Source organism: Capricornis sumatraensis, chromosome 7, assembly GCF_032405125.1.
Source record: "Capricornis sumatraensis isolate serow.1 chromosome 7, serow.2, whole genome shotgun sequence".
NCBI lineage: Eukaryota > Metazoa > Chordata > Mammalia > Artiodactyla > Bovidae > Capricornis > Capricornis sumatraensis.
This window is the reverse complement of record NC_091075.1, coordinates 80,288,153-80,303,575: the sequence shown is the minus strand read 5'-3', so window position 1 is coordinate 80,303,575 and position 15,423 is coordinate 80,288,153. Positions and strand designations below refer to the sequence as shown.

At 36.9% G+C, this 15,423-nt stretch overlaps 1 protein-coding gene across 18 annotated transcripts in view; it reads right to left on the bottom strand.

Moving 5' to 3' along the window:
• ADGRL3 (adhesion G protein-coupled receptor L3) overlaps positions 1 to 15,423 on the bottom strand; it is a 572,691-nt gene that overhangs the window by 191,652 nt on the left and 365,616 nt on the right. The gene's annotated exons all lie outside the window — the stretch shown is intronic.

Here is a 15,423-nt window from a genome sequence, read left to right as displayed (position 1 = left end):
CTCAAGTAGCAGATAGAGTAAAAACAAGGTCAGTTTGATCCGATTTAAGGATTCATGTTGTAAAAATAACCTAAACCACTTTTGATCTTATTTCTGGGATGTGACCCTTACTCAGGAATATGACCACCTTTCTGAGATCTCTGCTACAAATCTGGACTTTTTTAGGATATCTAATTTAAATAAGGAGAAAATATTTATTCAAAATCATGTCTGCTCTATGGTATTTCAGAACATGAAATTTGGGAACATACAGGGTATAACAAATCATTTTATCCCAATAAAGCTAAATTCAATAATTAGCTTTAAAAGTAAAATTGGAGGGATTTTAGTTTCAAAGTGGAGAGAAAAAGGACATTTTAAATCTATATTGAAATATATGATATGAATAAGATCAAACTACTGTAAAATCAAAATTACAGATGGCCCACATAATTTAGGAGCCCACAAATCATAATAAAATTCAATCAGCAGCTTGATCTCTTAGAAGCACAGCCTGGTCTTTATATAGGAGAGTGCCAAAATTTTATAACATTCTCTGCAGGCATGTTTTAGACACCTGATAGCCCAAAAGCCCCATTAAAGACAGACTCTTGCTGTTTTGCCCAACAGTGATTCTCAGTGCCTGCAACAGCCTGGGACACAGAGAGGCTGTTCAATTAGTATTTGTTCAATGAAAGAACTCTAGCATCAACTGCTTTGATTCATTACAAAATCTTAACATTGGGACTTGCAAATGTGATTGTCATTGAGCCCACAGGACATTGCCTTTCTCATTCTTTACCATCATCCCATTCTAACCTAAGCCTATTCTATTATGATAGCCCTTTAGAACTCTTTTTTATTTTGAAATAAGCATAGACTCATAGGAAGTTGCAAAAAATAGTACAAAGAGTCCCTTCCTTTATCTTCCCTCCAATGGTGAATCCTTATATAACCGCAGTATAATGTCAAAGCCAGGAAATGGGCATTGGTAAAGAACTGTTTAATTTTCACTGTTCTTCACCTGCATTCATTTATGCACACCTGCATATAGTTCAATGTGATTGTATCTCATGTAGACATGTTTGTCTACACCTTAGTGACACAGAAATGTTTTATCTGTATTCATACCTACACACTCCCCTCTCATCCCTATTTCCTAGTAACCTCTTAACTATTCTGCATCTTTATAGTTTCAGCCTTTCGAGAATGATATATAAGTAGAATCATAAGCATGAAACTTTTGAGACTACTTTTTTTCTTTAAGCATAATGCTCTTGAGGTCTACCCAGGTGGTTGGCAGTTATCAATAGTTAAGTCATCTCCTTGAATCATCACAAAAATACCTGCAATCTTTCACCTTTTACCTGAGTGATTTCTGAAAAATGCAAATATAATGTTGTTGCTCTTTAAAGGCTCCCAATTGATATTATTATAAATTTGACATGCTTAAACATGATTTTAAAAGGCCTCTAATCCTCATCCTGCCTACTTCTCCAGCGTCACTGAAGCCATCCTGCCTTTGTTCTCTCCCTTCTAATAATCCTGGATTTACTTCCCATTCCAAAAAGGCTCCCTGTCAACCTCAATGATCCAAATGTTTCTTTCTGGGACATACTCTTCTCAGTCTTAACTATTTTTTCCCTTTCACATCCCACTTCATTTTGCTAAATCCCTAATCATAATGATAGCTGTGATTTGTAATGATTGCAATCAGAAAAAGGGGAAGAGTGAATGAAATGATCTGATCATTTTTTAGATGACTCATAATTGTATTCAGTGTATGTTTATTATTTTAGGACATTAATTTAGACTGAAAGTTCAAGATTTCATTCTTCTGGGAGTGTCCTTTTTTTTTTAACACCACCAGTTAGGAAGAACCACATGAAAGGACGTTTGCATATGAGTACCAGCTGTTGCACTTTCTAGCTTTGAAACTTTGGGCAAACCTCTAAACCAGGAAAAGTATTAGTTTCCTTTTTTAAAACATGGGCAAAATAGACTTATGAATGAGAATGAAATATTGCACACATAGTACCCAGTTCCTGTTAGATAATAGGTGCTTAATAAACCTTTTGTGTATGTGTGAAATCCATGTAAGATATGCAAATGGTCAAATGTCCAATGAAGTTATTTGAAAGAAACAGAAAATTCTACTTGACTGTATAATTTTCATGTCTCTAAAATTATGCATTATGAGTATATTTTCTATAAAAAAGAAACTCTGAATTCTATGAATGTGAAAAATATACTTGATATCTATCAAAATGCAATTTTATCAGTCATCACATATGTATTAAGTACCATAGAATATGTCTTTTACAGTATAGCTAATAGATCAAACAGTGAACAGAAAGAACTACAGTTATTTGTGGAGCTTCCCTGGTGGCTCAGCAGTAAAGAATCTGCCTGCCAACCCAGGAGACTTGGGTTCCATCCCTGGGTTGGGAAGATCCCCTGTAGCAGCATTGTTTTATACCAGTAGATAACAAAAGTTCTAACTGTTGTCACAGTTGTATGTGATTTATAATTTAAAATTTAAGATATGATTTGATTCCATAACTTTATTGAAAGCAAGAATTCCCAACAGTGATATTACTGACACTTTTGTGTGTGTGGCGGTTTATTTGTGTGTCTTAGGGAGTGGGATTTGTCCTGCGCATTTTAGGATTTTAACAATGTCCTTGGACTTTATGCACTAGATGCCAGTAGTACTCACTACTCTTAGTTGTGACCATCAAACATAACTTTCAGTTCGGTTCAGTCGCTCAGTCGTGTCCGACTCTTTGCGACTCCATGAATCTCAGCACGCCAGGCCTCCCTGTCCATCACCAACTTCCGGAGTTCACTCAAACTTACGTCCATCAAGTCGGTGATGCCATCCAGCCATCTCATCCTCTGCCGTCCCCTTCTCCTTCTGCCCCCAATCCCTCCCAGCATCAGAGTCTTTTTTTAGAGACTGCCAAACAACCTTTTTGGGGAAAATCACCTCCATTTGAGAACCATTGATTGGCAGGAATTTCTTCATTTACCTCTTATCTATATTTATTCAATGAGAGGGCTACTTCATGCTGATAATGGTTTTAGAATCTTTTAAACATATATTAATCTAAACATGAAATGGCTGGATGGTTGCTTTTCAATTTGTGAAATGAGTCAAAGTCTGTAAATAAAGGAAATTGGATGGCTTTCAAAAATACAGATTATGCTTTTCAATTTCTAGTGATTCCATGCTTCCAAAACACATTTCCACAAATCACACATTAATATATAAAAAATGGCTGTATTTTGCTTTTTTACGTAAGGAGAATAGACATAACAGCATACTAGGAAACTAATGAAAAACACAAAATACAAAGCATCTCAATTGCATGCTTGAATTGGGTCAAGGGTGGGGAAAATTGGTGAGAGAAAGAAAAACTGTGGTGGTTTCATGTTTTCTGATTTCAGTGATCACACTGCACAGAATAAATTCTGTGAGACTCTTGTTCACTATATTAGATCTGCCTTCCAAAGATGTTCAAATGCCTTTAGTGTCCAGTTACTTTTTGAGTGAGAAATCTGAGAATGAAACTTATGGCTTCAATGCCACTGCATTTGATGACCACAAATTATCAGCTTTCACATAAACATATCTCATAGATGTCTTCTCAAGTTAAACATTTAAGGAATAAATTATGAAAAACAAAAAAGTCTGCTACATGAAACTAGTTTATATCTTCCCCTTCTCGTTTATTATACAGTTGGATCCACATCATTAACATGCAAATCATACTGCACTACAGTGCACTTTAAACAAAGAACTGAAAGCCAGGCTTGTAATTTCCTTATGGCTTGATAAATAGATTTTTGCCTTAAGAGAACAAAATAAACTTAGTCACATTATGTTCACATTTTAGGCCTAAACATTTTAATCTGAAGAAAAATTTTACACTTTCCTCAACCTGCTTATGAACATATTTTAAGTTACTCTGATTTTAGTGTGAAAAATCTAAATACTGTTATCAAAGTAAATGGTAACATTTATATTATTTATATTATCACTTATTATTCTACATATTTAATCAGAAACTTAACAAAAACATAAATCAATCTGTAATATATGGCATTGACCTAATAAAAGATTGACATTTCACGTCAACTTGTATATAATAAAAGACACAGAATGTGAAAGTAATTTTGAAAGGTTCTCTGCTGTACCCTTTGTTAAAATAAGTTCATTTATATTTCTTTTTTGGAATATGGTATATATTCAGACAAATAAATGTCATCAAACCACACAATGGCAACATTTTGATTAAGTGACATTTCCCATAGAGAAGATAAAGTATATAAATTCACCTTTATCATGAAAGCAAAAATCCATTACAGCTTATCAATTACTCTAAATGCATTTGGTAAAATTTTAACATAAGGGTTATTCAGATAACTTTAAAAAATAAACAAATGATACCATTCTTTCTCACTGGAACACTTTCATATAGCAAAATAAAATATTTGCTTATATTTTACTATAAACATTGGATGAATCTACTAGTTTAAATGTGTTGCTTAAAAGACTCTCTGTACTATTAATGCACAATTCAAGTTGCATTTTACTGCTCCTACTTGAAAGGATATACACACTATTTGATCTTAGACTCCACCAGAGCCTCCTTAAAATCAACTTGACTTAAATTACTCAGTAATGCTTTTTTGGGGGAAAAAAAAAAAACCTTACTGTCATTTGGAAGGCAATGCTAGTAACTCCAAATACAACTTCTTAGAAGTATTGCAGGGAGTCAAAATAAGATCTATCCAACTCCTATACTTAATCAGGTTGAATTTGCCCATGTTTTATTATTTCTCATTTCTTGCTTCGCTTTCACCTGGCTGAATACCTTCTCATACACTGAACATTTTTCTCCTCCCGCCTCTCTTCCCCTCATAATGGTCTTTTTCCTCTTCAATTTTTAAATTTAATTCTTTAACTTACTATCAAGTGCTGATATGATTATCTCAAAAAAATTTACCTTTAGATGTTAGTTTCTGGTTTCTGTTTGGTTTAATCTAACTAGTAATAATGCAAATATTCCTTAGCATATCTGTTAAGAAGCAGATATGAGTTAATATCAAAATCCCTTTTTTATGATTAACCTAAGAAACAAAATTTGAAGGCAAAGTACACAAGAATTTATCATGTTGTAATGAAAAAATTTCTGTAAGAAAGTCAATACAATTCTTATAGTCTGTATGTAATCTCTACTGTGCTTGTAGTTGCTGCTGCTACTGCTGCTAAGTCACTTCAGTAATGTCTGACACTGTGTGACCCCATAGACGGCAGCCCACCAGGCTCCCCCGTCCCTGGGATTCTCCAGGTAAGAACACTGGAGTGGGTCACCATTTCCTTCTCCAATGGATGAGAGTGAAAAGTGAAAGTGAAGTCACTCAGTCATGTCCGACTCTTCGCGACCCCATGGACTGCAGCCTACCAAGCTCCTCTGTCCATGGGATTTTCCAGGCAAGAGTACTGGAGTGGGGTGCCATTGGCTTCTCTGGCCTGTAGTTGACTCTCAGGGAAAACAGCTGAATGCCATGAGCTTCATAAGAACAGAAAAGGTTTTTACTTTGTTTTTTTTTTTTTTTTTTCCTGTTTAATTTTGTTATTCAACAAGCATGTGGAAGATTGATCAATGTGACACTACCTTTAATCCCTAAAATAGAATTACAACAGACACAAGAAAATAGTTTTCCTTCAAAAGAGGAATTGAGGATGTGCTCAGGGGAGACATGCATTTTAGTTAATGCCAGGAAGTGAAAGGTGTCTTCAGTGAAAAGACTTGCTGAACAGGGAGTTCCTTAATTACAAGGTTTCAGAAGTTATACTGGAAAGCTTGGAGGTATTTTGAAATCCGAGTGTTTCCAGCCTTACTATAGACATGAATGAAAAGAATAAGGTAGCTTTAGGCCAGTACCAATAGAGTCTGAATTCCTCCTGCCACAGAGAACATATATGCTGAGGACAGGCTAACTAGCTCCAGAGCAGACAAATCTGTCATTAAATTGCAGACAGCCCTAAGGAAGTTCTCTGCACTCCTGGCCTGGTAGTTTGTACAAATGAAATGAACCTGAGGAATATACTATAGTGAGAACAGTGAGATATGCCACCAAGTATGATCAAGGTACTGAAGGGCTATGTCATTGTTTCTCTCTCACTTAAACCTAATGAGAAAGGATTCACAGGAGCTTAATATGTACGCCCCAGAGTCTGTTGACAAAGCAGAGAAAAAAGACCAAGATGCACAGAGAACTGGCTATAGTTCTACTCTAAAGATGACAGCAAGGCTGCATAAGTTCTCAAGGACCAGGGAAGGGTGCAGCCTGGAAGCCCAAGATGACTTTTTGGAGGTGAAAAATGGTATTAGCAGAAGAGGTGTACAAAGGAATTTCCAGGGGCATAAGAAGGAATCATGAGTGGTCATCCAGCTGGAAGAGAGTGCATCATTTGTTTTCACATGGAACACAGTCAAATATTTCGCAGTGGGATCTTTCAGCTTTCAGATATCTGCCCAAGACAGATTCATTTTATGTATCTTTCTAAGGAGAAACTATCAGCTACCCCATCTGAATCTATCATATAAGACAATCCCTATACCTCACCTGTCCTCTCTTCCTCACCTGTGATGCTAAACCATTGGGAGCTAGAGGCAGTCTGTCCCACAGAAAACAAGTAGAAGTGTTCAGTGGAGAAACAGAGAGGAAGCAGGCTAGGCACCCAGTTCACACAACAAGCTTCCTATAGCACCGAGGAGAGGGAAAGTTGGGAAGAAATTTTATTGTGAATGAGCTTTGGAACTTTTGCTATCATCAGTTCAGTTCAGTCGCTCAGTCGTGTCCGACTCTTTGCAACCCCATGAATTGCAGCACGCCAGGCCTCCCTGTCCATCACCAACTCCCGGAGTTCACTCAGACTCATGTTCATCGAGTCAGTGATGCCCTCCAGCCATCTCATCCTCGGTCGTCCCCTTCTCTCGTACCCCCAACCCCTCCCAGCATCAGAGTCTTTTCCAGTGAGTCAACTCTTCACATGAGGTGGCCAAACTACTGGAGTTTCAGCTTTAGCATCATTCCTTCCAAAGAAATCCCAGGGCTGATCTCCTTCAGAATGGACTGGTTGGATCTCCTTGAAGTCCAAGGGACTCTCAAAAGTCTTCCCCAACACCACAGTTCAAAAGCATCAATTCTTCGGTGCTCAGCTTTCTTCACAGTCCAACTCTCACATCCATACATGACCACAGGAAAAACCACAGCCTTGACTAGATGGACCTTAGTCGGCAAAGTAATATCTCTGCTTTTGAATATGCTATCTAGGTTGGTCATAACTTTTCTTTATGGAACTGTAAATGGAAATTGAAACTTCAAAAATCAGATTATTCTTTGGACTGAAATGATGATTGTGGGGCAAAGGGGGCTATAAAGGCAGGAAAGAAATATGATAGGATTAGAACAAAGGTGTTTTATGATTAGACTCAGAACCTTTAGCTAATGTGTGATTACAGACTAACTATGACAAAAAGAAATGTTAATGTTAGTATATCTGGCAATCTTCCTCTACATGAAATTTCTTTCAAATAGCTAAAATGTATTAGAAGTCTTACTATTTATTTTCATTAGAAAAAAACAAAAAAGAGATTTTCCTCAAATATGGTCAAAGTATTTGGTGGGTACCAATGGGATGATGGTATCCTCTAGAGGACACTTAGCAATATTTACAGATTTTTGGTTGTAACAACCAAGAGGGATGGTATACGGTGGGAAGAGGGCAGAGATGCTGTTCAACATCCCACAATACACAAGACAGCACCCTACAACAAAGAATCATCCTGCCCCAGATGTCAAAACGCCAAGTGGGCACCTGCCAGAAGAGTGGAAGGTGAGAAATTTCACAGTAGGTAATAGGGAGAAGGAACAGATATAAGCATTTTTGGATTTTTGCTATCAAACAAAGAATGTGTATGTGTTTCAGGGATAGCTGATGATCTGTTAACTGAAGAGGAAAAGTGTCAGACTGGTTACAAAAACTATCCTAAATTAGCAGGACTAATAAAAATTAATTCTCACTTTGCTTTCTGTGTTGAATATTTATTGTTTTTGCTTTCCTGATTTTCACTTCTTCTGCTTGGAAAAGCATCTCAATTTTGTTTTGTAGAACTATCTAGCTTGTTTATATAAACTTGTGAAATGCCACTCAAGATGCCCTGACACTCTCTGGTCTGAGTCAAGCTAGGTCAGTTAGACTTCCTGGGAATCTACATCCTGAGTGAAATCATACAGGATACAACAGCATGCTGTGCTAAGTCACTTCAGTTGTGCCCAACTCTTTGCAACCCTATGGATGGTAGACCGTCAGGCTCCTCTGTCATGGGGTTCTCCAGGCAAGAGTTCTGGAGTTGGCTGCCATGTCCTTCTCCAGGTATTTTCCCTACCCAGGGATCAAACCTCCATTTCTTACGTCCCCTGCATTGGCAGGCAGGCTCTTTACCACGGACACCATCTGGGAAGCCCAGGATATAGGACAGCTAGACGAAGGCCCTGAAGAAACCAATACATTTAATTGTTTGGTTTTTTTTTAAACCCTTGTGAATGGTTCAAGTTTCTTATCTAAAATACTCATTTTATTCTAGACTAAAATTTTATTTCATAGTTTACACTTAGTTTAAGCCAACCTCATTCAGTGAGATATAAATTATTAAGTGGATTACAAACATTCATATATAAGTAATACTCTCGACATTTTCTCCTAACAGGCTAAAAATCACTAGGTTCTGCATCATTATTAAGATATTTGGGTCTTTCTGGATCAAAGTACCTATCATGTGATAGTTAGTGTATGTCCATCAAAGAAAATAAGCTCAAGATACAGTTAAATAAAACATTATATACTATGCTTCTAATGACTGCATTTTAGTTCAACAGTTTCACAGCTTTACCAGTTTTTCCAACCTGTTCTTTGAATGTGTCTTTGGGGCACTATTCACAGAACTCTATATATTCAGTAAATGTAACATTTTCCCCCTCAGTCAGTTTAACACCAGATTCAAAAGAATCTTGCTTGAAAATTCCATTATTTGCTCCAGTTTCTCCTAGTGACCTCAGCTTTCTTTGTTGCCGCAGTAGTATAAAGTTATTCTACCACAAATAAAAGGAAATAGTAGATCAAAATTCTGATCTTCTAAAGCCAGCATTACTACAGTTTCTGCATGTGATTTAGGCAGTAAGTAACTGTCATAATAACATCACAATAACATCTAAAAGCTTTTCTGGTGAGCTCAGTTTAACTTAAGTATCTGATACTCTGGGGTTTTGAAATGTTCAAATCAAATGCAAGATCAGGAAGAAGCAAGGTTTTATGCTGGACTTGCTAATATTTACTGAGGCTCCTGAAAGGCCTTTTGCACTGAGAGGAAAACTAGTTAGTTGGTCTTCCTATTCTGATCAAGGACTTGAATTCAGTAGGGACATTTTTATTGGTTTAAAGATCAATTCCCAACATGTCATGCTAATTTCATAAATTCAAGCGAATAACTGAGAATCAATCATGAGAAAACTGGTTTGAAGAGAATGTCTAAATGGATTTTTAGTTTTTAAATCTGAAAAAAATATTACTGACATATAGGTGATTTGCAATGTTGTATTGTGTTCAGTTAAGTTGCTCAGTCGTGTCCGACTTTTTGTGACCCCATGAACTGCAGCACACCAGGCCTCCCTGTCTGTCACCAACACCCAGAGTTTACTCAAACGCATGTCCATTGAGTCAGTGATGCCATCCAGTCATATCATCCTCTGTCATCCCCTTCTCCTTCTGCCTTCAAACTCTCCCAGCAACAGGGTCTTTTCAAATGAGTCAGTTCTTCACATGAGGTGGCCAAAGTATTGGAGTTTCAGCTTCAACATCAGTCCTTCCAATGAATATTCAAGACTTATTTCCTTTAGGTTGGACTGGTTGGATCTCCTTGCAGTCCAAGGGACTCTCAAGAGTCTTCTCCAACACCACAGTTCAAAAGCATCAATTCTTCAGTGCTCAGCTTTCTTTATAGTCTGACTCTCATATGACTGCTGGAAAAACCACAGCTTTGATTAGACAGACCTTTGTTGGTAAAGTAACGTCTCTGCTTTTTAATATGTTGTCTATGTTGATCATAACTTTCCTTCCAAAGAGTAAGCATGGCTTACTTTTAATTTCATGGCTGCAATCACCATCTGCAGTGATTTTGGAGCCCAAAAAAATAGTCTGTCACTGTTTCCATTGTTTCCCCATCTATTTGTCATGAAGTGATGGGACCAGATGCCATGATTTTTGTTTTCTGAATGTTGAGCTTTAAGCCAACTTTTTCACTCTCTTCTTTCACTTTCATCAAGAGGCTTTTTAGTTCTTCTTCACTTTCTGCCATAAGGTTGGTATCATCTGCATATCTGAGGTTACTGATATTTCTCCCGGCAATCTTGATTCCAGCTTGTGCTTCCTCCAGCCTAGCGTTTCTCATGATGTACTCTGCATACAAGTTAAAATGGTGACAATATATAGCCTTGATGTATTCCTGACAGTACATAGCCTTGACGTATTCCTTTCCCAATTTGAAATTAGTCTGTTGTTCCATGTCTGGTTCTAACTGTTGCTTCCTGAACTGCATATAGATTTCTCAAGAGGAAGGTCAGGTGGTCTGGTATTCCCATCTCTTTCAGAATTTTCCACAGTTTATTGTGATCCACACAGTCAAAGGCTTTGGCATAGTTAATAGAGCAGAAATAGATGATTTTCTGGAACTCTCTTGCTTTTTTGATGATCCAGTAGATGTTGGCAATTTGATCTCTGGTTCCTCTGCCTTTTCTAAAACCAGCTTGAACATCTGGAAGTTCACAGTTCACATACTCTTGAAGCTTGGCTTGGAGAATTTTGAGCATTACTTTACTGCCGTGTGAGATGAGTGCAATTGTACATTAGTTTGAGCATTCTTTGGCATTGTCTTTCTTTGGGATTGGAATGAAGATTGACCTTTTTCAGTCTTGTGGCCACTGCTGAGTTTTCCAAATTTGCTGGCATATTGAGTGCAGCACTTTGACAGCATCACCTTTTAGGATTTGAAATAGTTCAACTGGAATTTCATCACCTCCAGTAGCTTTGTTTGTAGTGATGCTTTCTAAGGCCCACTTGACTTCACATTCCAGGATGTCAAGCTCTAGGTGAGTGATCACACCATCATGTTTATCTGGGTCATGAAGATCTTTTTTATACAGTTCTGTGTATTGTGTTTGTTTCTGCTAAACAGCAAAGTGAATCAGTTATACATACATCCACTCTTTTTTAGATTCTTTTCCCATATCGGCAATAACAGAGTATTAGATATAGTTACCTGTGCTATAAGTAAGTTCTCATTAGTTATCTGTTTTATATACAGTAGTATGCATATGTCAATCCCAATCTTGCAGTTTATACCTAACATCGCTACCCTCTGGTAACTGTAAGTTTGTTTTCTACATCTGTAACTCTAGTTTTGTTTTATAGAAAAGTTCACTTGTACCTTTTCTTTAGAACTTTAACTCAGGAATTTAATGTCTTAGATAACCTACAAAGATACAGCTTATTTCTGGAACAGCTTAGTGTCCACCATTTTCACTTATATACATTGAGACTATTTTCAAGGTTTGATGACATTGTAACTACTAGTAGTATAAAATATGTGCCAGAAGAGTTTATTTAAAACCACTTTCCTTTTTGCTCTCTTGCAAAGCTAGACATTCAGAATAATCAATGCTGACTAAACCTTCATTTGGATAATTGAAATATAGCATTTCATTCCGAACACCTGTTAGAGCATAATTAAAATATCCTTTAAAAATCAATCCTTTCTGAAGCTATGCTGCTCAAAAATCAATGCTTATTAAGTGATGTTTGTATGATTTCAATCACTTCAAACTGTGCCCACATGCTGGCAGTGAGGTTTTTTTCATTTTGTTGCCAATAATAAATTATAGCCCTAAAGTTATAAAATATCTAACTTCCTCCCCAACTAAGGTGATATATTTGCAAGACTTGTGTTAAATAATGTTTGAAAATAAAGTAATTCATGTATACTTGAGTGTATTTGTCTGTATGCTGCTACCAACATAAATATCCAATTTACCACACAAAAAGATGTAGAACTGGAATTACTGAGCATGAATGATGTCCAGACACTAAGTGAAGTAGAATGTTTCCTTGTCAGTAATGTTTGGTCTTTGTTAGTGGGTTCAGGATATCAAGCATATCACAGAATGTAAGAACAGAAAAAGTTCATTCTGCTCTTCTGGTTTGATCTGTTCTTTCAGAGAGGAGTCACCTAATATTTAAGTAGCAAAGCTGGGCTGCAAATATTGGCTTCTGAAATTCAAATCCTGTGTTCTTTTGCATATCTACTGGTTCCCGAAATTATTAAATCAGAATCACTTTATTAATGCAACTTAGGAAGATGATTTTTGTCTGATTTAAAAATATACCTCCTATCCTGCTCCCCCCCCAAAATATATATATATATATATATATATATATATATATATATATATATAATTTGGATGCATAACCAGAATGAGAACCACAAACCTACTAGTTGTGCTGGAGTATTTTTGCTGGTGCCATGCTTTTCACACTTTGTTTAACATCATAGTCACCTGAAGAGTGAGTTTAAACCGATTCCTGTGTTATCTGAGTGATTCTGATTAGTCTGAGATAGAGTCCAGGAATTTGTAGTTCTAACAAAGTTCTGGGGAGGATAATCCTAGGGGTCCAGAGATCACATTCTGAATTGCTTTCTTATGGAGAGCAAGGTCACTGGCACACGCAGACTCAGAGTTGAGGTTTTCCCCAAGGATACCATTGGCAGTGGTGCTACACAGAGCACCAAGGAACATGTGTGAGGGGACAATGAATGGTCTGCTTTGTTTTCATCCAGGGTCAGGTTATTCAATATCCTCTCATAGATGAGTCTCTTTCTCTTCTAACCCACATTAGACAATGTCAACCAACATCTCTAACTAAAAGTGGATCAGGCCAGCTGAACCATACAAATGTTTATGCCTTGGCTGATCTGGACTCTGGCTTCTCGTAGTTACAGCTCTGTCCCATGGTTTCTGTTTTGGGCAGAGATTATATCTTGAGCGACAGTTATCTTATTCCAAATGCTCTTTTGAACTTGCGCTTACCATAGAGAAACCAACATATCGTGGCTTTCCTGGCACATTCCCAGTTTTAAAACTGAAAGGCTCATGTCATAGTAACTCTCTAAGTCCTGGGGAAACAAAGAGGTTTGGCTACTCTGCCTTGCCATGCCCCTATCAAAAGGGAGAGTATCATTCATCTCCCCTGAATTTTGCCTTTCTTTAGATGATGATGTTAGCTTTCTTGTAATACTGTGACGGGATTATTGAATAAGAAGTCATCAAGTGCTCCAAAGAGTAGTTGCCACATGGCAGGCACTCTCATAGCAGCTATTAACAACCTGAAGGAACTCTGAGAGGCAACTGCATGGGAATCAGGCATTCAGTGACAACTCTTAGATATAGCACCCAGGGGAAGTACTGCAGATGAAGTACAGTGGATGAGAAGATTTGTATAATGTCGGCATTAACAAACGGACCAAGATATTGGCATCAGCACAGTGCATTGATGCCAGCATCATGAAAGTCTTCTACTCTGCCCAGATTCAGAGAGATAAAGGATTAGCTGACAGCTGCTGTTATCTATCTCTGCTTGTGGGTAACTTTGTTCACTTTCTGATCAGCATGGCAAATAATTCCACATTTCACTTCAATTCTGATAATTTTATTGTGGACAGTGTTGGTAAATAAATGTTCATCTGGCTTCAGTTTATCTCCATATTGTTAAGGAAAAAGAAAGAGAAGAGAATGACACTGTTCTCAGGTTAGCTGTCCTAAGCCAGGTGCAGGGAAGGAAGTAAACAATACACAGACTTGTATATATACTTGCACACAACACAACTATGTCTCTTACCTTTGACATGCAAGTTAGAAAACCCCTGGAGAGCTTTAAAAAATTACAAAGCCCTGCCACTCTGAAGCTACAGAATAAAAAGTCTCCACAGGTAAACCTGCAATATACCCTGTCATTAAAAGTTTTATTCCAAAATAATGACTATATATATATATAAATAAATACATGCACATTTGGAGAAGGCGATGGCACCCCACTCCAGTACTCTTCCCTGGAAAATCCCATGGATAGAGGAGCCTGGTAGACTGCAGTCCATGAGGTCGCTAAGAGTCGGACACGACTGAGTGACTTCACTTTCACTTTTCACTTTCATGCATTGGAGAAGGAAATGGCAACCCACTCCAGTGTTCTTGCCTGGAGAATCCCAGGGACGGGGGAGCCTGGTGGGCTGCCGGCTATGGGGTCACACAGAGTCAGACACGACTGAAGTGACTTAGCAGCAGCAGCACACACATTTACTTCTATTTTTTAAGTTAAGTATGAGGATTTTTGCTCTGAAAAACAGCTTTTAGTATAGTGGTATTTTATTAACCTAAAGGCAATAAGATCATATTTCTCTAACTCAGACAAGCATCCGAAAAACATAATGTCATTTATTTTGCTAACATAATTAGGCACTATCTTTCTTTAAAATTGGTTTCACTAATGAGATGACTAGTTCTGTTTAGTAGTTGCCTCTTTAGTAAGAATAATGCCACTTTAATATCACACACTGCTGAAACAGATCATTACTGTGGATTCATAATCACATTAATTTCCTAGCATTTTATCAGAACTAAATTATAAATACCACTTAATAATGTTTTTAACTTTTTGACATTTGAATTTCCTCTACTTCTTACAGAACCACATGCGGTTATTATTACTATGTCATACTTTTTAACAACTTACAAATTGGAAAGAGAACATTGAAAAAATATGGAGCTTTGGGTCACTGAAACCTACCTAATGGTGAGGGACTTCATTAACACATGTTTTAGTTAATCATTTTTCACCATCAAGGAATTAAGTAAAACATACACACTTAAGACCATCATGACTAAACTATGAAAAAATTAAATATAACCACTAATTTGCAATATTACCATTACTATTTTATTATTACTTAACCTACAAGTTATTTCAAAGTTCTAAGCTTTTCATTTAGTTTCCTTTTTGCTTATCTAGATTAATAGGTAGAAAAAGAACACAACCTACAACTTCCTAAGTTAAATCAAACAGTTCTAAATAAGGGTATTTAAAATATTTTACTAACCATTCATCCTCCTTCAGACAATTTTCAAATGCAAATTCTACTGTAGGTGGTTCACTAATCAGTGAAAAATACACAGAAAAATGCAGTAGAGTTTATAGGCTAATAGTATTCAGATTCATAGTATATGTAAAGAATAATGATTATAGGATTATTCATTAAAAAATAT